General features: G+C 42.3%; 1 protein-coding gene and 1 long non-coding RNA gene across 4 annotated transcripts in view; one reads left to right on the top strand and one right to left on the bottom strand.

The window, feature by feature from the left end:
- Positions 1-22,554, top strand: part of FTO (FTO alpha-ketoglutarate dependent dioxygenase) — a 426,125-nt gene that overhangs the window by 372,780 nt on the left and 30,791 nt on the right. The window lies entirely within an intron of this gene.
- On the bottom strand, positions 1,643-4,899 carry LOC120873228. Of its 2 annotated transcripts, XR_005723417.1 has the most exons (3): positions 4,460-4,899; positions 4,143-4,320; positions 1,643-2,660 (listed from the first exon to the last, which is right to left on the bottom strand). It is a non-coding gene; the product is annotated as an uncharacterized LOC120873228 (long non-coding RNA). The 2 variants fall into 2 exon arrangements; XR_005723418.1 differs by lacking the exon at positions 4,143-4,320.

Here is a 22,554-nt window from a genome sequence, read left to right as displayed (position 1 = left end):
GATGCTGACGACTGGGACCCAAATTCTGGCACTGCTTGCCTTTCGCTGACTCACGCCCTGAGTATTTGCAAAGGGCAGGGGCTGTAATGCAAAGATGGCGTGGATAAATGAAAGAAGAGTGTCAGGTACTGCTGAGGAAAGGTGTCCCGGCAGGGGGACAGATTGCCCGCGCAGCCATCCCTCAGAGCAGACACTGGGGGCAGGAGAGAGAGGGAGGGAGCTGTGGAAGGCTCCCATCCCCGAAGCCCGGGCTAGGATCTTGAATCACAGGGGAAGCTGCAGCAAGGCCGAGTGTGCTGCCTTGCAAAGGTCAGGCTTTAATTACATGCACAGTTAAATGGAAATACTGTAGAGAGGTCACACTCATATTTCTTCAGCCTTCATTAATGTTATTGCTCCATCACTTTCTCTCTCCTTGGGTTTGTAAATGAAAGTTCCTTTAAGTACATTTAAAAGGATTATTTATTTTTAATTGTTTTACCTCTGGAGGGAGAGGTTACCTTTTTTTTTTTCTTTTTGAGCAGTTAAAAATAAAACTTCACCTGTGCATTTCTTGCTAATTTATTTCAAAGACTGTGCTTTTTATAGTCTTATCTACTAATGCTTTTGATTAAAACACAAGCAAAAACCAGCCAACATGAACAGGTTGAATGGCACATCTGTGCAGAAGATAGCAGCTCACTTATTTATGGCTCAAAGAAATGGAGCCTAAATGAAGCTAGCTATTGCTGGAGAGTGGATAAGCGGCCATTATGAATTATCCTTAATTATAGCGATTTCCTAAACTAATAAACCTGCTAAATCTTTATTGCAAAGGTTAGTTTACGCAGTGCATATAAAACCCGCATGTGCTTCGAATCAGACACCAGCTGTCTGACAGTGTGTTCCTATTTCCGTGAGTGTTCACATAAATTTTATGTAGGTTATATTAACAGTCAGTCCATATCACTAGCCACAGATGCCAGGAGACATAAAAATTGCTCTCTAGTGAGCCTAAATATCCCTAGAAGCTAGTTGTGTCTAATGTTCCATGTAGTATTTGTACGTGAAAGCACCAGATTGGAGGGTTATTTACAGATGAATATTTCAATCCAGTTAGTTCATATAGGCCTACTTAGCCTTCATCGCTGGTTTATTTGTATGCTAAATAATTCACCAAAGGTTCTTGTTTACTTTCTATAGTAGTTTCTATGAAATGCAAACAAGGGAGCCAACTTTAGGTGTTCAAAAGGCTAAGCAGTTCTGTGTTTAAATGCAGGTCAGAGCAGCAAATGCAGGCTTGCCGCCGGGCTGTCACTCAGTTTTACCCATTCTTCATCTTCTTCTCTCTTTTTTTTTTTCTCCTTTCCTCCTCCAGATATGACTGGAGCTTGCTGCTTTCATAGGAATTTTTGGCCGGGCTATCTTTAGTCTAAATTTATCTTTTTCAATACCTGCTATAGGCTGCCTTTGGTTTACACAATTAACCACCCAGCACCAGCAAACAACAACGCCTCCTTGGCTTCCCTAAGCTTCCCCGTAGTCCTCTGGGCTGACAAGAACAGGTCAGTCCTCGGCTGTTGAATGCCCTTGTTTCTTCCCCTTTTTCCTTTGGCTTTCCTTTTTTTTTTTTTTTCCCCTGTTTCCTATTTGTCCTCCATGATTTTTTTTTTTTTCTGGTACATTTCTAATTCTCAAGATCTGAAAAGACAGCAAGTAGGACCTTTCTCTTTTCCTGGAAAGCCCTGAGGCAGCCCGACCTCTGTCACTCTGAAGGACAAAGGAGCCAAGTCCAGTTCTAAATTAAGTCGCCTTCTGTGGCCCTCAGAACGTATATGTTCACCTGGATGGGAGGGGTCGTCGTCTTCTGAGGTGTCAGTTACCTGGCCTTGTTGTTCAGATGTTCCCGTGGCTCAGTCTCTGTGTGAAAAATACCTCTTTTCTCCTCTTCTGTTTTGCAAATGTTTCTGATCCTAAACATTTGCCCCTAAAGAGATTGGAAAATAGCCTCCTTCATTTTCAGCCAGGCACTGCCAAGACCGTGAGAGGGTTCAATAGCAGTGCTAACTTTTTATTTAATAATATTGATTTTATCATTTTTACTACTTACAATGGGGATTGGTCTGCTGATAGTTATTTGACCTCCCTTTGTGCATGGCTATGGAGTGCTTCGTTAAAGCTATCGACATACCTCTCTCTTCCCGCATCCCCTTCCAGCAGCCCATCTCGGCAAATAATATTGAGATGCAGTAACTGTTCCCTGATATTGATTTCAGACCGTGTTCATCACACCCTTCGCAGGGCCAGGCCAAGAGCATCAGCCCCCGTTCTGTAAAACCCTTGACTGTTGTAGGCCGAAGTATCATTTCCATCTTCTGAGCTAGAATATCAACCATATATGTTTAAAAAAAAAAAAAATTACCCAGGAAAATGAAAGCGTTTTTTGATCTTGATTAGTTTTTACGAATACATAATTAAACTGATCTTTTCAGTTTTATATTGAGCGTTTTCTTTTTTTTTTTTTAAGGAATACTAGAAGATCCGTGGGTCTCTGAGCTGGTAGGAGGAACTCTGATTACATTTTAAGCCTCTGGGATTCAGAGCTTGGCACATTCAGCCAGACTCAGGGCCTCTCTGACCTTCGGTTCTCAACCAGCTGGGGCTGTTCTCAGCACCTGGACCTAAAACAAAAAAAAAGAAAGTTCCCTGTTTTGCCTCTATGGAATCAGTTGAGATGACAGCACATTTGAAAGAACCAGGGCTTTCACATTCAAGAAGTGGCTGATTTAATCCGGTGATTATAAACACATCTACCCATAGAAAGCACATGGTATAGGTCGATGTGTATGTTCACTGAGAAAAATACCCAACACTGAGCCAATAATCCTGGAAATCATAAGTTTTATAGACCGAAAAAAAAAAGAGAGAGACCAGTAGAAAATTTGCACCAAGAGTGATTATATCTAAGTGTTGGAATTATACGTGATTTAAATTTTCTGCTTTGGGCATTTCTACATTTTCCAAATTTTCTTTTGGAATTAGAAAAGGAACCCTACTCAGAAGTGTTATTTTTCAAAATGGAGAGGTTAGTAGGATTGGAACTCCAGAAGTTTCCTGTCTACCAAAGTGAATACGTTAGCCAAGGTTGAAATCGACTCAGTGGCCATGCTCGTCTCTGCTCCGAGCTAAGCGAGACAGATGCAACTGCCACTGTGCACCTGCTGGTCTGTATTTTGTGAATCTAACAGGGATCGAGCCAACCTTTGCCTTTGAAATGTAGGGCAAAATGGTTGGAAAGATGGATTTTGGAGTCAGAGAGACCTAGGTTTGACTCCTGGTTCTTTCTCCTGCCAGCCAGGCCTTTGAGTAAGTTAACTTTTTCTGTGCCTCAGTCTTCTCATCTGGAAAATGGATTATTGAGAGGATGGAGTGAGATTCTGTATGTAAGATCTTCACACAGTGCCTGGCATCTAGTACTCCATCAGTAAACTGTAATTGTCATGAATGGCATCTGTATAGCAATTTCCTTGTCATACCAGAGCCATAATAGAAATTAGCATATTCACAGTCTACAGAATGGTGATTTTTTTTTTTTTTCCTCCTTAAGCCCAACCAAGACTCAAATGAGATCAACCCAGTTGTCTAATACATTTCAGAATTTCAGGGCAACTCTGATTTCCTATAGCACTCTTTGACTAAAGGCAATTCATTTTTTAATGTCTATCTAAATGAAACTTTATGCTTTTGTTAGGTTTTTAAATTTTTAAATTATTATTATTATTTTGTTTATTTGGCTGCTCCGGGTCTTAGTTGTGTAATGCAGGATCTTTAGTTGCATCATGCACAATCTAGTTTGCTGATCAGGGATCGAACCTAGGGCCCCACCCCCCACCCCACATTGAGAGCATGGAGTCTTCACCACTGGACCACCAGAAAGTCCCATCATTAGAGGATTTTTAAAGAAACAAACATTTGTATCAGGAAAAAAGAAAACCTTATAGGTCTTTATTTGTGGTTCTGAAACTGCGATCACCATACTAAGAGTTCTTTAGCATAGAATATACTCCTCCCCCAAACATATGTACACACGTGCACACGTGTTCACATGTGCATGAATGCATGTGCACACATATGTACACATGCACGCACACACGCAAACACACCTCCTCTCTGAAGCAAGGATTCTTCCGGAGAAACGCTAGACAAATGTAACTGGAACCCTCAGACTGTCATCTCGTTTTTGTCCTAGGGTCAGTTTTGCTATTCTCTCCGTATGGTCAGAAACACTTTCTAATACGACGGACAGCAGAGGTTCTTCCCTGCAGGCAGCCATTTTCAGGGCTGAAAGCAGAGTATAAAAAAGCGGCTAAATTAGAGACTTTACACAGTTGCTGGAACCGGCTTAATGAGAGACAGCGAACATTTTGCAGGCTACTGAACTTCTGAAATGTGACAATCCAAGCAAATGAAATCATGGTACCTCTCATTGTAGTTTAATTGGACTCAAACTTGGCACGAGGGGCTTGCTGAAAGCTGTATTCCAGGAGACAGACAGGAATCGTGCACCAACGAATTCATCCTACACCACGCATCATCTTACAAGCACCCGAGCTCCGCGCAGCTCTCAGGACGGACTCTTGCAGTCAGGAGAGAGAGAACCGCAGCGAATGAAAGCAGAGATGATAAGGCGGGCCAAGCCCTGGCCTGCTGAATGGCATACCTGTCACCCCGAGTTATGCATTCGAAATAGCTCAGCCTCATGGCAGCCCATACAGGCCAATTTATTTTAAAGAGGCAAAAAGAAGTGAAACAAACTTAGGCCCTCTCTTCTGCCTGTTAGGGTGTCAAGATATCAGTGTCAAGGAGCCCTCTTCACAGAAGGGTGAGGGTGAGCTGAGCATAAACACTAACAAGAGAAGGGCTAAGCACGGGCCTCCTGTGGAGTGGAGATAAATAGAATCCCAAAAAGCAGAAAATTACCATAGCTGTCAGGAATGGGACCAGAGTCCTGTCAGGCAACAGTCAAGGGAGTGAACCTATGAAAGGGGAAGGTGCATTTGGAGAGAGGATGATCTGAAGAATCATATCGTTTGGGGATGTACCTGTCTGGAATCAGGAGACCCTCGGAAAGCTTAGGGGGTTCTCTCAGCTTCCTCATTTCGTCCCTGTGTCCTTTGAGTTCTCAGGGTTGAAACTGAGTATAGGATCCCAACCTCTTCTGGTCTAACCATCCCGCCTGACCACTTGAGCCCATGTGTCCTCTTTATTAGGGCTTCAAGTTCTCACCGGTAAGGCTAGGGATAGTGGGCAAACGGGGTGCCGGCGTGTAACAGGCCATCCTGGACATTGATTTTTGAAGGTTCATTAGATAAATGCTGACATCAGAGATTGATGTCTCTTTAAACCAGTACCTACTGCAGGGGTGTCTAGGGAATCAAAAATATTGATGTAACATGTTTGAGCAGAAGGCCCACTGGAGAATTCCCCTGCCTAAGTGGGATCCATCAATTTAGACTTTCTTTAATTATTCTAATTTGGTGCATCCCATCAGAAGGGGAGTTTGTGTGCAGATCTGGTTTTTATGGAGAAGGCCGCTCCCACTTTAGGGGCCGAGGAGAACCAGCCAGGGTGTGTGCGGATCTATTTTTCATTGTTGTTTTGAGCCGCTGTTTAGTAATTAAAATTTTTGATCATAGCCTGATTTTCCCATACAGTGTGGCCGTGAAATTGACAAGGAACTGATTAATGGGCCGACCCTGGGGCCAGGAGGCTACTGGGTTGTTCTCTCGTGGAAGGCATGCTGGCAAAATAAAGTTGATGGTTTTGTTTGTGTTTAACCCTTCACCTTGGCACTATCAATAGATTGAAGACATCATTTGTATCTGCAAGTGTTTCTTTAATTAAGACCTTCTAAAAATCTTTCCTATTGATTCATTCCATTATCCTATTGATTAACTGCAGTGGATCATGTACTCGGTCTTCAGTGGAAGGCAACAGTCTGGGCCGGCTGTCATGACTACAGATGCGGACCACAGGCGGCTAGCATCCAACGCCCAGGGCCGGCGGGAGTGTCTTGCGTTCTAATGAGGCATTGGCAGTGGCTCGGTGGGGCTCACTGAACACCGCAGAGAAAGCCAGTTGTCTGCTGCTGGAGGGGTGGCCAAGCATAAAGCGTTTCTTCTAGTCATTTATAAATGCAGCCGCTTAGCAAGCTGGGGTCTGAGGAGGTTGGGGGGCGGTACGGCTCGCAGGCTTCAGAGGAGGACGGGAATGGCAGATTCTGCTTTGCATTTGAAAATTTAAGCTTTGGAATAAAAGCAGTCTCAGAAACCTCAGTGTGAGTGAGGCATGGCTCAGGGACAAGATGTTCGGTCTTCCCTTGCCCAGGCTGCAGCTCTGTGCCCCTCCCCCAGCGTTAATCCGCCTCCTCGCCAGACTGGCTACTAGTGCCACACAGTGGGTTTCCTGTTTTAGAAGAGCTTCCCCATCTTCAGGGTTCCCTGGTGGTTCAGTGGTAAAGAATTCACCTGCCAGTGCGGGAGGCACAGGTTCAATCCCTAGTCTGGGAAGATCCCCTGGAGGAGGAAATGGCAACCCACACTAGTATTCTTGCCTGGGAAATCTCGTGGACAGAGGAGCCTGGCAGGCCACAGTCCACGGAGTCGCAAAAATCAAACATGGCTTAGCAACAACAACCCATCTTTGTAGTTCAGAAAGAAGAGCTGGCCATTTTTACCTTCTGTCTAGACATGAGTCTGAACCATCCCCCAGTATTAAAAATGAAGAAATCCGCAGCTGAACTAGTTCTTACACTTTGTATTTTGAAACATGCCTTAATATTGATGGTCATAATGAATTATCCTAGCTGGAGTTTGAGGACAGAAGGACTTTACAAGGCTGTAGTTTGGAATTCTGTGATGTGCAAAATCAAATGAGATAATATGCAAATGAGATAAAGCACTCAGCACATAGTGAGTGCTCAGTCAGTAGACCAATGACTATTTTTTAAAATTTTTATTTATTTATTATTTATTGTTGGCTCTGCTGGGTCGTTGTTGCTATGCAGGCTTTCTTTAGTTGCTGCAAACAGGGGCTACCCTTCATTGCAGTGGGCAGGCTTCTCACTGAGGTGGCTTCACTTGTTGTGGAACACAGGCTCTAGGCGTGCGGGCTTCAGTCATCGTGGTGCACAAGCCTAGTTGCCCCACGACATGTGGAATCTTCCTGGGCCAGGGCTTGAACCTGCGGCCCCTGCATTGGCAGGTGGAAGTCCACCAATAACTGTTGACCTGCCCAATATACATTTTTCTTTTTCTCATACATGTTCTATTCCATTCCTTGTGCATGCCCTTCCTCCCCATCCTTCAAATTAGACCAGAATTGACGGCCTTCTCAAGGATCAGAAGGCCTTTCTTCCCAAGTGGAATCCAGGAGAAAAGAAAAAAAATGCAGAAGCACAGATGCTGGGCAGGAGGCAGATAAAGTTAGAGAAGATAAGAGGACCTGTCTCTGCCCTGACTCTTTAGTTGGCAGATTAATGAATTTTCACTCTCAGAGTGGAAAACCCTGTGACTGTGAAACATCTCACCTCCTAAGCAAGGTCGTAATGGTCACCATCTTCACGGTCAAGCCGGGCCTGGGATTTCGGTAGTGGGTGTGGTCCCCAAGTTCATGCCAGGGCTTCGCAGACCCTGAAAAAAAGAAGTCAGAATGTCCCTGTGTATTTGTGTTTGGGGGTTGAGAAAGGGGTAATAATGGCTGAGAGAAACTCTTCTTCTGAATATGAATATTTAAAATAAAAATTTCCCCGTTGATGGAATTTTAAAAATCAGGATTAAGTGCATAGCCTTGCTGGTTTGTGTTTCTCCTGTGGACTGTTAGGACAGCCAGTTGTTTGTGCTGAACCAAGTGCTCGGTTTCCTTTGGCACCAAATGTCATGTTTCGGGCGTCCTGCGTTCCGTCCAGCACGTTAACATTGTAAAATGAACAAACTATGCAGCCTGACCAGCCTAACATCTAGGTCCAGCCTTGTCAGCTTTTAAAAATGCCTAATTTCCATGTATCTGTAAAGTTTGCCATTGTGTACACACCCCAGACTCTTCTTCAGAAAAGCAATTTATTTAGATCTAAGTGTACTTTCCATAAGGGAAATTATTTCAAATATAGGGTAGGGAACATTTAAAAATAAACAGTATTTCTGAGTTTGCTTTTTCCATGAGCATGTTTTAAATAAGCATGTAATCTTCACTATATTGAATCACTTTTGTAAATTTAAAGACATGTAGAACTGAAAAGAGATATCTCCTATAATCCCATCACCTTGAGATAACCACTATGAATGTTTTTCAGTGTATTATCTCCCAGTCTTTTTAAAATACTTGCATACATATGTATATACTTTTTTTAAACAAATGAAATATAGTTGCTTTATGATGTTGTGTTAATTTCAGGTATACAGCAAAGTGATTCAGTTATACAGTGATTCAGTTAAGTCAATCACTTTTTCAAATTCTTCTCCATTATAGGTTTTTAAGAGATACTGAATATAGTTCCCTGTGCTATTTAGCAGGTCCTTGTTGTTATGTATATACTTTTTAAAGCAAAATTATAATTTTTTTCACTTATTATATCATAAGCAGTTTTTCATATCTTTATTCCCTGAGAACATGATTATTAGTAGAAACTAGAATTCCCTTGTATAGACATCCTGTATTAATTTCATTTTTCTCCTGTTGTTGAACACTTAGGTTAATTCCTTTTTTTTTTTTTCATGTTATATAAAACACCAGGATAAGTATTCCTGGCTGAAATTTATGTGTGTTTCTATCACCTTAAATTACTAGAAATTGAATTACTGAGTCAAAGAAGATGCACATTTTAAAAGTTTCTGATACGTGTTGCCAAAATATTCTTCCAAAAGGTTGAACTGATTATATAGCTTCCCCCAGTAGTTTGTGAGCATGCCTCTGTGTGTGTGTGTGTGTTTTCAATTTGACAGATTAGGAAAACAGTGTCTCCTTGATTTCATTTACATTTTTTGATTACTAATGAGGTAGAAGTGTTTTCTTCTATTTAACAGTTTATTTACATGTCTTCTTTTGTAAAATATTTGTCCAGTTCTTTTACCCATGTTTATTGAAGTGTTTGGCTTTTTCTAATTGATGTGAAGAATTGTTTTCTTTTCAGTTAAAAATTATGGCTCCTTTTCATAGATAATCAGATGAGATTGCTATAGACAGTCCAGTTGGATTCTTCATGAAGACATTAAGTTGTATTTGGAATGTCTGGATAATGGCAGTGTTATTCATGCACTTCTTACTTTTTAAAAAATGGCTGTTTGCCGTTGATAAAAAAGATATATGGGAAAGAATCTGACAGTGTCAATCCAGCTCGAGTTAACTATCCCAGGACACTACCAGCATTTTATTACAGTTGTCAAAAAAAGGAAAAAACCCAACAATTTTATTGTTTTGATTATTGAGATCCAGCCACAGATCAACTGAGCAATTAAAATCTCTAAATAACGTTCTCTGAATTGTCAAACAAAGGATTCGTTCCCAGTGGAAAGGACTTTTTGAAAGAAGATAGTTTTTGCTGTAATGTCTGTGCCAGTAAATGGTCGCACTAATTGGAATATACAGAAATATTTTACCAGTTTAACAATGCATGACATCCTAATAAGATTGCGATGACAAGCTTTTCTTTTTATGAAAGGTGATGCTACTGCTTGCTTCTAATATACATGGGCTCATGTGTCTTTTTATGACATGTTATAAATGAAATGTTTAGTAGAAATTAATCTGCCCTAGTCAAATCTTTCTGTATATGAAATTATGTTTTAAAAGCAGGACAACATAGTCTTGATTTCTGTTGTTTTCATTTAAGTGCTCAGAATATTAATAATATATTTTAAGGCATCTTGGAATGGGATAGAAACGGATGACAATTAAATGCATATTAAACTGCTTGTCCCAAATCCCACTCATCTGCTACTAGAATGTGTGAAGCCGGATTCCCCATCTTGCCCCAGCTCAGATGGCTGGCTGAGTGCAGGCTTGGGACAGTTAATGACAATCTTCCAAGACAAGCAGGACTTAACATCAATATCCCTCTCCCTGATAATCTATATACTCTGGAGGTGGTGAGCCCTGGCAGGGTTTTGATGATTTTATGATGGCTTGTGTATATTTACAGTGTGTTTAAAATACTCTTTTTAATTATCATTTGAGTGACAAAGCTTAATCTTTCAATCTTTATCTGCACCTCCTGCTGATGTATGTTTGTTGGGTAACTAAAAAGCGGAAATTTACTAAAGCCCAAGCTTTATGCCAGTAATAAGACTGAGGAGTCAATAGATGATTAACCTGCCTTTCTCCTCTTTATGAGAATAAAGGAATCACTTTAAAAAATCTTTGAAGGTGCCCGAGGTTTTTCAAAACCACCTCCTAGAAACATAGAACAGCTATGCAGCACTGGGCAACATCTGAATTGCAGAAAGCAAGCATGTATGGAAAAGAATATTTAAAATATCATTTGAATACTGTTCTTCAAGTACATTGATATAAACCCTTTGTCTATATCCTAAACATTTCCTATACACATACATGTTTATGAATATACATGTAACACATGTATGTATACATTGTACTATGTATATGTTGTATACATACAATTTATCTTGTGGAGTTAGGCAGCCTGTCTGATTGGATATTGATATTTTGTTAGATTTTAGGGGCTAAGTAAATACAACATAGTCATCATTCAGCCTATCATAGCTACGTCTTAAAATGTTCCCTTTGTATTATTTCACTTGAACTGAGATGAAACCCTGGGGTTATTGGTCCTTGGTGCAAATGAATAAAGACACATATGTTAATAATGTATGCCAAGAATTTAGAATGAAGTATTGAACCTCTGTCTTGGTTTTCCAGAAAGATGAGACACAACCACTACTCTTTTTGAAAGCTCTTGTTTCTGATAGTAATAGGTCAGAATTTTAAGCAAAAGCAAAGAAAAACAATTCCCAGTAACTGGCCTGTGTGGTTACTGACATGTGTGATTCTCTGATAAAGTTACTGATCATCATCTTCGGGATATATAAAGGACCTGCAGGCTGCCTAAGCCTCCTCTCAAAGAAATCTTAAAAATCATGGATTGATTTGCAGATTTAGTGGGATATTAAAAGCTGATGTTGTGCTTGAATAAGATAAGCGTTCTATATTAGACTGTCCTGGAGAAAACCCTCACGTGGCTAGGTGATTTTATTGACATCTTGGAACTAAAGACCATAAATTCTGCTATCGGGCAATATACTGTCCTAAGAAATACACATCGCGAATGCCAAAGCATCCGTGGGAGCCCAGCAGACATAGCATGGAGTCAGATAAAGCATTAAATCCCAGACCCAACCCAACATCTGCAGCCTTGTCACCTCTTTCAGCCTGGTTATTGGTAAGCTTGGCTGCCATTTGTAACCCATCCATGCCCTTGAGCAGGTTGTCGCTAGCACCACCAGTGAGTCATACTCAAGGCCAAGTGTGCATCCCTGGTGGCCCCCTCTGCACCCGACCCCATGGCTACTCCTATCAAAATGATGCTTGCCCTGTGGTTGTCACATGGAGACTTAGGCAGCAACAGTGGAATTTGTGCCAAGAGCTCAGCTAAACAAGGCAGAAAACTTATTAAGTCCTCTTGGTCAGGCAGGTGCTCATTTTTCGAGAAATCATGAAAGGGCAAAAGCATGGTAAGCTGACAAAAAAGCAGACAGCAGGACAGAGGTAGATGAGGGGTGGGTGTGGGGAGCTGAGTCCGAGGGAAGAAGCCAGCAAGGTCCGGAGGCCAGAATGGCAGGCAATTGCATCAAGGATCCAGATTGAGTGGAAAGGTTCCGACTGAAGTTCTAGGCCAAAAGGTGTTTGGAAACTGGACCAGAATGTCTTAACCATGAAAAGCTGAAATCAACTTAAAAGCTGCGCAGTGACATACCAAGGGTGGGGCAGTGGGAGGAGTCCACTCCAGCTCTCCCTCTCAGAACCCTTCCATGCTGGCAGGGAAGGGCTGCATTGTCTATAGAAGGTTGAAAAACAGTAACAAAACAGACAAGAGTCTCTGCCTTTCATTACCACCTTTCTCTGTGAGTTCTAAGCTACAGCCGTGATGGAATATGCATTCCTCTCTAAAGAAACCTTGTATTGGTCTAACATCCATCGAATTTCTGAATTATTCCTTAAGTTTACTCGTGTATGTACAAGCTTCAGATTAGCACATTTTAGTAAGACATCCTTTAAGAAACATTGTATTTGGCATAGACATCCACTCAGAGAATTTGCGCAGTCAACAACTGACACACACGTACTTAGCTGTACCCATTCATCTCAAGAGTAAGTTCATCACCATTTGGAAATGATTGAACCTTGCTTCTGGTGTGGTGTATATCTCCAACCACTATGCTTGCCATATTCCTTCATCTAAACAGTAGATGGGAAATAAACAGTGATCAACAAGGCCAAAAAACAATTGGGGTACTTCAGCTCTTCCATACCATGTGACCACTTGAAGTTTTTGTTTTTTGTTTAAAATTTAATTCTGTGAGACAGTTGACAAATCTCTCTGTAATAGTTGTTATTTGGTAAATGAAACTTTTACTTCCCTATGTAAAATATTTTATTGAATTTGAATCATATTTTGAAGTTAAATAAATTCTTTAATTGTTCATTGATTATTTTAAACTGAAGACTAAAGCAAGGAAATATTACTACTGATTATAATATGCTAATTACTGAGAAAATTTTATGATATAGAGGCAAGGGGTATGAAGAATGATTTGCTTCAGCTGTCACATATGCTAAGCACGTCCCTGGAGATGGGGTAGTGTTTATGAGTACCGAGTGAGCTCAGTCCCTGGAGAAGGGGATGGCTACCCACTTCAGTATTCTTGCCTGGAGAATTCCATGGACAGAGAAGCCTAGCAGGCTCTAGTCCATGGGGCGGCTAAGAGCTGGACACACTGAGTGACTAACACTACTACAGTGAATTCAGTGCTTGTTGACATAATCAATAATGATAAGGAAACACAGGCACAGGATGACCAAACCCAGAAAGAACTTGATTCTGGACTTTGTGATCTGATATCGCCTGATATTCTTTGCATCTAAACTGGCCCCCAAGTGAAGCCAGGAATGCTATCACAGAAGCAGACACAGCCATCAGTTTACCTAGAGTTCAGTTCAGTTCAGTTCAGTTCAGTTTGCTCAATCATGTCTGACTCTTTGCAACCCCATGGACCGCAGCACGCCAGCCCTCCCTGTCCATCATCAACTCCTGGAGTTTACTCAAACTCATGTCCATTGAGTCAGTGATGCCATCCAACCATCTCATCCTCTGTCGTCCCCTTCTCCTTCTGCCTTCAATCTTTCCCAGCATCAGGGTCTTTTCAAATGAATCAGTTCTTCGCATCAGCTAGCCCAAAGTATTGGAGTTTCAGCTTCAACATCAATCCTTCCAATGAACACTGAGGACTGATCTCCTTTAGGATGGACTGGTTGGATCTCCTTGCAGTCCAAGGGACTCTCAAGAGTCTTCTCCAACACCACAGTTCAAACGCATCAATTCTTCAGAGCTCAGCTTTCTTTATAGTCCAACTCTCACATCAGTACATGACCACTGGAAAAACCATACCTCAACTAGATGGACATTTGTTGGTAAAGTGATGTCTCTGCTTTTTAATATCTGTCTAAGTTGGACATAACTTTCCTTCAAATGAGTAAGCATCTTTTAATTTCATTGCTGCACTCACCATCTGCAGTGATTTTGGAGCCCCAAAAAATAAAGTCTGACACTGTTTCCACTGTTTCCCCATCTATTTGCCATGAAGTGATGGGAGCAGATGCCATGATCTTCGTTTTCTGAATGTTGAGCTTTAAGGCAACTTTTTCAGTCTCCACTTTCACTTTCATCAAGAGGCTCTTTAGTTCTTCACTTTCTGCCATAAGGGTGGTGTCATCTGCATATCTGAGGTTATTGATATTTCTCCCGGCAATCTTGATTCCAGCTTGTGCTTCATCCAGCCCAGTGTTTCTCATGATGTACTCTGCATAGAAGTTCAATAAGCAGGGTGACAATATATAGCCTTGATATACTCCTTTCCCGATTTGGAACCAGTCGGTTGTTCCATGTCCATTTCTAACTGTTGCTTCCTGACCTGCATATAGATTTCTCAAGAGGCAGGTCAGATGGTGTGGTATTCCCATCTCTTTCAGAATTTTCCACAGTTTATTGTGATCCACAGTCAAAAGCTTTGGCATAGTCTGTAAAGCAGAAATAGATATTTTTCTGGAACTCTCTTGCTTTTTCAGTGATCCAGCAGATGTTGGCAATTTGATCTCTGGTTCCTCTGCCTTTCCTAAAACCAGCTTGAACATCTGGAAGTTCACGGTTCACATACTGTTGAAGCCTGGCTTGGAGAATTTTGAGCATGACTTTGCTAGCATGTGAGATGAGTTCAATTGTGTGGTAGTTTGACCATTCTTTGGCATTGCCGTTCTTTGGGATTGGAATGAAAACTGACCTTTTCCTGTCCTGTGGCCACTGCTGAGTTTTCCAATTTGCTGGCATATTGAGTGCAGCATTTTCACAGCACCATCTTTTAGGATTTGAAACAGCTCAACTGGAATTCCATCACCTCCACTAGCTTTGCTCATAGTGATGCTTTCTAAGGCCCACTTGACTTCACATTCCAGGATGTCTGGCTCTAGGTGAGTGATCACACCATCATGATATCTGGGTCTTGAAGATTATTTTTGTACAGTTCTCCTGTGTATTCCTGCCATGTCTTCTTAATATCTTCTGCTTCTGTTAGGTCCATACCATTTCTGTCCTTTATTGTGACCATCTTTGCATGAGATGTTCCCTTCAGTTCAGTTCAGTTCAGTTCAGTCGCTCAGTCGTGTCCGACTCTTTGTGACCCCGTGAATCGCAGCACGCCAGGCCTCCCTGTCCATCACCATCTCCTGGAGTTCACTCAGACTCACGTCCATCGAGTCTGTGATGCCATCCAGCCATCTCATCCTCGGTCGTCCCCTTCTCCTCCTGCACCCAATCCCTCCCAGCATCAGAGTCTTTTCCAATGAGTCAACTCTTCACATGAGGTGTCCGAAGTACTGGAGCTTCAGCTTTAGCATCATTCCTTCCAAAGAAATCCCAGGGTTGATCTCCTTCAGAATGGACTGGTTGGATCTCCTTGCAGTCCAAGGGACTCTCAAGAGTCTTCTCCAACACCACAGTTCAAACACATCAATTCTTCGGTGCTCAGCTTTCTTCACAGTCCAACTCTCACATCCATACATGACCACAGGAAAAACCATAGCCTTGACTAGACAGACCTTAGTCGGCAAAGTAATGTCTCTGCTTTTGAATATGCTATCTAGGTTGATCATAAGTTTTCTTCCAAGGAGTAAGCGTCTTTTAATTTCATGGCTGCAGTCACCATCTGCTGTGATTCTGGAGCCCCCCAAAATAAAGTCTGACACTGTTTCTACTGTTTCCCCATCTATTTGCCATGAAGTGATGGGACCAGATACCATGATCTTCGTTTTCTGAATGTTGAGCTTTAAGGCAACTTTTTCACTCTCCACTTTCACTTTCATCAAGAGGCTTTTTAGCTCCTCTTCACTTTCTGCCATAAGGGTGGTGTCATCTGCATATCTGAGGTTATTGATATTTCTCCTGGCAATCTGGATTCCAGCTTGTGTTTCTTCCAGTCCAGCGTTTCTCATGATGTACTCTGCATATAAGTTCAATAAGCACGGTGACAATATACAGCCTTGACGTACTCCTTTTCCTATTTGGAACCAGTCTGTTGTTCCATGTCCAGTTCTAACTGTTGCTTCCTGACCTGCATACAGATTTCTCAAGAGGCAGGTTAGGTGGTCTGGTATTCCCATCTCTTTCAGAATTTTCCACAGTTTATTGTGATCCACACAGTCAAAGGCTTTAGCATAGTCAATAAAGCAGAAATAGATGTTTTTCTGGAACTCTCTTGCTTTTTCCATGATCCAGCAGATGTTGGCAATTTGATCTCTGGTTCCTCTGCCTTTTCTAAAACCAGCTTGAACATCAGGGAGTTTATGGTTCACATATTGCTGAAGTCTGGCTTGGAGAATTTTGAGCATTACTTTACTAGCATGTGAGATGAGTGCAATTGTGCGGTAGTTTGAGCATTCTTTGGCATTGCCTTTCTTTGGAATTGGAATGAAAACTGACCTTTTCCAGTCCTGTGGCCACTGCTGAGTTTTCTAATTTGCTGGCATATTGAGTGCAGCACTTTCACAGCATCATCTTTCAGGATATGAAACAGCTCAACTGGAATTCCATCACCTCCACTAGCTTTGTTCGTAGTGATGCTTAGATGTTCCCTTGATATCTCTAATTTTCTTGAAGAGATCTCTAGTCTTTCCTATTCTATTGTTTTCCTCTATTTCTTTGCATTGATCGCTAAAGAAGGCTTTCTTATCTCTCCTTGCTATTCTTTGGAACTCTGCATTTAAATGGGTATGTCTTTCCTTTTCTCCTTTGCTTTTTGCTTCCTTTCTTTTCACAGCTATTTGTAAGGCCTCCTCAGACAGCCATTTTGCTTTTTTGCATTTCTTGGAGATGGTCTTGATCCCTGTCTCCTGTACAATGTCACAAACCTCCATCCATAGTTCTTCAGGCACTCTATCAGATCTAGTCCCTTAAATCTATTTCTCACTTCCACTGTATAATCATTAGGGATTTGATTTAGGTCATACCTGGATGGTCTAATGGTTTTTTCTACTTTCTTCAATTTAAGTCTGAATTTGGCAATAAAGAGTTCATGATGTGAGCCACAGTCAGCTCCCGGTCTTGTTTTTGCTGACTGTATAGTTTCTCCTTCTTTGGCTCCAAAGAATATAGTCAATCTGATTTTGATGTTGACCATCTGGTGATATCCATGTGTAGAGTCTTCTCTTGTGTTGTTGGAAGAGGGTGTTTGCTCTGATCAGTGCATTCTCTTGGCAAAACTCTATTAGCCTTTGCCCTGCTTCATTCTGTACTCCAAGGCTAAATTTGCCTGTTCCCTAGAGTTAGGGAATGAAAATAAATGAGGGACAGGCTGTTTGTTGATGGTCACCCTGGGAAAAACATGCAGAGCCCAGCAAGGAACTCCTATGAAGTGGGGCAACTCGGCAGACGACAAGGAAGCCCTCCTCAACCACGGCCCCTGGGAACTGACAATTCAGAAAGCAAAATGGCAGCATCCTAGAAGACACAAGACAGCCAGCGGGTGGTACATGGCCACAGACATGGGTTGGCTCTTTTACAGCCCAGTGAGCTAGAGCAGAACGTAACAGAGATGAATGAAGCAGGCCGAGCGTGGAGAGGTAAGATTTGATTCACACTGGAGCACATGTGTCCTGTCTAAAGGGGGCAGCCGCTACTCGGCTCCCCCTAGTTATCATCCTGGGGGGATATTGACCCAGATAAGCACGTCTTTCAGTTTTTCAAGCAAAGCCAAACATCTGACTGTTTGAGCAAAATCTCTACATTTCTTTTTCTTTTTCAAAAAATAACTGATTCACTTCTTTTTTAAAAAAGAAAAAGAAAGTATAAAAGCCAAAACTATTGGGGCCACAATGAATATTTGGGAGCAAAATGTCACCCTTGAGCCACCATTTTGTCAACTCTGCACCAGAGCCTTGCACCATTTCTGCCATTCTCACGTGATGCCAACCATAGGGTGAAGTCATGCCTTGGAATACTAGAGAGGGCTAAGAACCACATTTAGGAGGAAAGTAGAGGCAACTCTGGACTTCAAGACAGTGATGGGGACTTCTCTGGTGGTCCAGTGGTTAAGAATCCCCCTTGCGATGCAGGGGATGTGTGTTCAGTCCCTGGCTGAGGAACTAAGCTCCCACGTGCCACAGAGCAGATAAGTGCAACTAGCTGCATGCAACTAGTGAGTCCGTGCGCCACAACTAGAGAGTCTGTGTACCTCAACAAAGAATCCCTAGTGCTGCAACCAGAGCCAGCACAGCCAAATACATAAAAATAAAATAAAATAATTTTAAAAAAGACGGTGATGGAATAACTGTCACAGAAACTGTCACAGTTTACAGTCACCAGAGCTTCCCAGGCAGCTCAGACAGTAAAGGATCTGCCTGTAATGCAGGAGACGTGGGTTCGATGCCTGGGTCGGGAAGATCCCCTGGAGAAGGGAATGGCAACCCACTCCAGTATTCTTGCCTGGAGAATCCCATGGACAGAGGAGCCTGGTGGGCTGCATAGAGTCTAGGGGGTCACGAAGAGTCAGACACAACTGAACGGTAACTCTTCCACTAACACTTGCAGTCACCAAGCACCAGGGAAGACATTACACTAAGAATAGTAGCTGCCGTCTGTTGAGCTCATGACTCTGTGCCAGGCATTGGGCTATCCTACCCTTCACAGCTGTGACCTTGGGGAGTCTTCCCAGCAGTGCCATGAAATGGATTTTTACTTCTCCACTTATGGATAAGGATGCTCAGCAAGATTTTGTCATTTTCCCAAGTTCAGTCATACAGTCAGGACTCCACCCTATGCCTCTCTTGGACTTCAGAGCTCAGGGTCTCAACCACTGAGCCTAAGCTGCCCAGTGGTGTGGGGCCACTGTTCACTATACTAGGACACCAGAGCCAGCTTGCCTTGAATGCCACGCATTACCCAAGAGCTTCAGCGGCTTCCCCAGGAGCACAAAGATAACAGTCTCCTTCCATGGTTTTTGTCACCTGGTCAATAATTGTTTGAACACCAAAGCTGGCCACCACCCTTGTCCCATTATGGAAACTTCTCTTTAGCAAAAGCCCAGTGGAGAAGGGACCAACTCAGACAGTTTGGCCCTGGAGCGCTTGCGTCAGCATTCTCCTGCAAGAATATACTTTGACTTATGCATTGCTTGCTTAATAGACCACAAAAGTCAACATCCCTCTGGAAGAACAGCTCGTGCTCTGAGGCATCACGGGGCCTCAAAAGATCCTGTTGGGGCAGGATGTTGTGTAAAACCCACAAGTGGAGCTAAACCCCATGTCTTCTCATTATAATGTTAATATTTAAGAAAGCATCAGAGACAGCCTCTGTGCTTTCTCCAAAAAAGGGAGGTTGGGATTTTTCTTTCTCCTATTTTGCTTTTCAGACCTGGAAGCACATCAACATTTTTTTTTTCCCCAACAAAAGAATGTGTCTCTTGTCCCTGGGTATGGCAATGAGGCAGAGAAGAAGCCAGTGTTTAGAGGGGAGGGTGGGAAGGTGACTGATGGAACATAGCTTCCATTGGAAAGAGATACAGGCAGAGGGGCTCCCGGGGCTGTCTCAAGCCCCGCCTTCCCAAAGGAGGCAATGAGATCTTATTTCAGATCATGTCCGCATTCCATTTTCCAGGAACTTTGTGGCAGTTCCCCAATTTCTATTGTCCTCCAGCCCAGTCTGGGACTGGGCTCGCACTAGCGGCTGAGCCAGCCATGCAGGTATCAGCATGGCAGACACAGAAATGAGATCCAGCCTGACATCCACTCAGGACACATTCTTGAGTGCCCAATAGTCACCCCGCCACCACACACACTGGCCGCCTCTTGTGCACAGTGGATTGAAATAAGCTCTGACCATGTTCAGTTCATGCCATGCCCTGCCCTCAGGTCAGTAGCCAAAGAGGCAGCAGATTTGAACCAAAAATAACAAGCGCTATAAATCATCAGATGCCCCCAAACACTGCAGCATTGTTCGGAGATTACGGTGTGCCCTGGATAGTAGGAGATATCTAATCAGAAAGTCAGAATGAACAGCCCCATGGAACAGATGGGCGAATTCTATGGACTTTCCTTCCTTCAAAAGGGGAGGGGCCATTAGTTAAATTTATATACAGCGGAAGCCACTGGAACCCCCATTCTGATGATTAAATCTGGATGATCGCAGCATCCAGATGCATTAAACAGCGACCTTCTCAAATCAGACATGAGCAGAGACACCACATGGCCACAGCCAAGGACACAGAGAGCTCACTTCACAGGCTTGTGAGTTTCAGTGCTGGGTCAGTTAAAGACATCAACAGAAAGCAAACTGATTTCCACCAGCATCTTGGGCCAGGGGAGTTATCGCTTCTACTAAGTTAAGTTCCACCCCCAGTCTGTGAGTCTCGGAAATTATTTCAGTCAGAGTCATGCAATGTCAAGGAAAGAAACACAGCATATAGGAAATAGAATTTGAACTGTTGAGTCAAGGGCAGTGTCTCTGCCTCCAAGCTCTCCAGCTCCTTTCACTGATCTGCAGAACTCAGATGACCAACGTTTCAAAAATTTTGCCATTTAATTCTTGCTTCAGAGGCTGAGAGCTTACAGGAGCAACTTCACATGGAAACCAACATTCCCACAAATATAAAAGTTATATGTAGGAGACTTCCACTGGTGGTCCAGTGGTTGAGAATCCTCCTGCCAATGCAAGGGACACAAGTTCAACCCCTTGTCCAGTAAGATCCCACATGCCCCAGAGCAACTAAGGACAAGCGCCACGACTACTGAACTCCTGTAACTAAAGACTGTGCTCTGCAACAAGAGAAGTCTCTGCAATGAGAAGCCCTGTACATCATAGCAACTAGAGAGGAGCCTCTGCTCACCGCAATTAGAAAATGCCCGCTTGCAACAACAAAGACCCAGTGCAGCCAAAGATAAATAAGTCAGTTTTTTTAAAGTGTATGTAGGAAATGTGACCTCAAAAAATCACCATATTGAGTGAAATCTGGGAGGTGCTGAGGATGTTTAGTTCGCAATTCTGCCTCTGGTTAAAGTACTTAGAAGCTTAGGCATATACTCACAGTATTTTTAACATCACCTTCATATATGCTATGTCATTTTTGATCCATTATCATACTCTTTGGGAATTTCAGGATTCCCACAGTCTATAATGGCAAAACTACAATTGAATTTAACAGATTGAGGGCCCCATATTGCTTCTCAGACAATTTTAGAAATTCTTAAAAGTCAGTTTCTCATGATAAGCAAATTTTAGTTTAAAAACTTTATGAGGTGGGAGGGATCATTCTTCATTTTGGCTCAAGGGCCCCTTTTGGTTGCAACGGACAAAAGAAAATCATTAAAAGCAAACTTTATGAGAAGAGAGAAAGGGTTGCAGTTTGGGGGCTGTTTTTAAATTGGGTTTGCCTTCTTAGCTCCTGCCTTGAGCAGGAAACAGAATATATTGCATCCACAGATTTTCTTAATTGTAAAAAGTGAATACTCTAAAATGTATTTTTTTAAAATTGTGATTATGTTACAGTGGTTTCTATGTACCATCGATTAGATTTTGATTAAGGGTTTTATTAAATAACTAGTGTTTCACCAGCATCTAATTAAATCTTCTATCTAAATTGAACAGAAAATTATGGGTGAAAAGAAAGCATTTGTAGCCGACTTTATTACAGATAAGACTATTATTTGTTCATCTTAAGAATTTGAGATCAAATTTACAAGCAGCATCCTCATCAAATTTCTTTTCTGGGCTGCTGAGCCCTGGCCCCTTGAAAGCAGCCCATTATCTCCCCGCCTCCTTTTTATTATAGTGTCCTGGTTGTTGGCAACACGCCCGCTGTTTAAGGTTACTTTCATTAATTAACCGAAAGTTAATTTCTTTGCGAGCAAAATCTCTGATCTCATTATGTTGTCTTTAAAGCTGAAAGCTTCAGGTTTTCTGGTCTCCTTTGATGGCACAATAAAAAGCATGCTCTTTATCTTAAGGGAAACTGTCTCCAGGGTTTAATTTAATAGTCCTTGAAATAGTTACAGCACAGCCAGGCAGACTACAATAATCTGCCCATTTTAGAAAACCTTGGCTTTGTCATGGGTAAGAGAGCCCAGTGACTGGTACGGATGTGGACCATGACGGGTCTGTGTTCACAGAAATTCTGCATTTTACCTCTTGGGGTCCCATGTTTACACCCCCGTTCTGTGTCCTGATGGAGATCAGAACAAATGCCAATAGCAGTATCCCTTCTAAAGTGTGCATCTTATTCTCTGGGAGTTTGGAAGTTTGAAGGAGTGACATTTCCTCTATTAGCCTTTACTGTGTCTGCTAAGCTGTCTTTTGTCCCTCTGGTAGAAATGAAGCAACATTCGATGGTACTCAAAGTCTTGGGTAGTGGTTTGGAGCCTGCCAAACCTGAGTTTGAATCCCAGTCTTTCCTTGGAGAAGCTCCATGTCTTTGGACAAGTTAGGTAGTCTCTTTGTCTTAAGTCTCAGTTCCTTCATCAGTAAACTTTAAATGATTATGCAGAGTTAAGAAAGTTAAATCCAGAACTTGCCTTGGCAGTTCATCGGTTAAGACTTGCATTTACAATCTTGAGGGCTTGGGTTCCATCCCTGGTTGGGGAACTATCATTGAATTGTGCAAGTAAAGCAAGTGAATTGTATGGTATATAAATTATAACTCAATAAAAAAATTTAAGTTAAATCAAGTAACTAATCCATAGTAGTGGTGTTAGTTGCTAAGATGTGCCCGACTCTTTGCAACCCCATGAACTATATAGCCTGCCAGG

Source organism: Oryx dammah, unplaced genomic scaffold (genome assembly GCF_014754425.2).
Source record: "Oryx dammah isolate SB20612 unplaced genomic scaffold, SCBI_Odam_1.1 HiC_scaffold_13, whole genome shotgun sequence".
Taxonomy (NCBI): Eukaryota; Metazoa; Chordata; class Mammalia; order Artiodactyla; family Bovidae; genus Oryx; species Oryx dammah.
The sequence above is the reverse complement of the archived record's forward strand: the minus strand, read 5'-3'. Positions and strand labels throughout refer to the sequence as shown.